The following is a 1,161-nucleotide window of genomic DNA, read 5'->3' as shown; positions in this document are numbered from 1 at the left end:
GCCGCCACCGCCGGGGCCTGACCGCATGTCTTCCTGAGATGGGTTCCAGAGCCACAGCGGAAACAAAGGTGCTCCCGACGACGTCTCTCGAGCTCCTCCGCCGACAAGTTGTACTTGGCCGCCATAGCCTCCGCGAACGCCACCGCCGCCACCACGCTGGTCTGCTGCTTCTGCGGCTGGGAAGGCTGCTGCTTCGGTTGAGCCGCACGCTGACCATAGAGCGGCGCCTTGTAGCTCGGCTGCGGCTGCGGTTGAGGCGGCGCCGCTGTGACCTTTCGGCTCTCCCACTCCTGCACCGCCCACAGGCTCGCCATGAGCTCAGACGGCGGGAGAGTCTTGGGTATATTCTCCATCCGCGCGAACTGGTAGACTTCGTACGACATGGCTGCCCAGATAGCGTTCGCGATCTCCCGACACCTCCGCATACTTGTCGAGGACCGTCTGGATCTCCAGCACCGACAGCTTGCTCATGTTGACAATCGCCTTCTTCGCATTGGGACGTTCGTTGGGGTCGCAGCCGATCGCAGAGCTCCTGGTGCGAGAGCCCCCACCACTTGTCGCTGCCAGAGGCGAACCAATCGGCGGCCGACCCGACCAAGGTGAGAGACAGGATCTCGTTCCATCTCTCCTCTGGAAAGTACGATCGGTAACGCTTCAAGTCCTTCTCGTATTGGGTCAGCTTTGCCGCCGTGCCGTCGAACGAGGGGGCTAGCAGCTTGGGTGCCTTGGCGGGCTGCCAGTCGACTGCCTGCGGACGGGGTGCGGGCTGGTGGACCGCCGGGGGTGGGACCGACGATGACGAAGCCAGCTTTTGCGGCTCGACGTTCGTTTCAGTTTTGATCACGCCGCCTTGACCCTGGTGCGCTTTCGTCAGATCCTTCAGATCTTCATCCTGTTGAGGTGTTTCCTCATCATCCTTGGAGTCTCCTTCCAGATCAGAGTTCTCGAGCTCCAAAGCAGCGAGCTGCGCCTGAAGAAGCGCGATCTTCTCTTTTCTCGCTGCCGTCTGTTGCCTCGTGTTTGCCGCGGGGCCTGCGTTTGCCTCAGCGCTAGTCGAAGCGCTGGTTGGAATGGGTACAACAGACATCGGGTGACTGTAGTCAGAGTCTGCAATGTGTAAGACCTTGGTAGGGTTAACCAGGCAATGTTGTTGTAAAGTGT

This window comes from Capsaspora owczarzaki (genome assembly GCF_000151315.2).
Source record: "Capsaspora owczarzaki ATCC 30864 unplaced genomic scaffold supercont2.4, whole genome shotgun sequence".
Classification (NCBI taxonomy): Eukaryota; class Filasterea; order Ministeriida; family Capsasporidae; genus Capsaspora; species Capsaspora owczarzaki.
Note: the sequence above shows the minus strand (reverse complement) of the source record.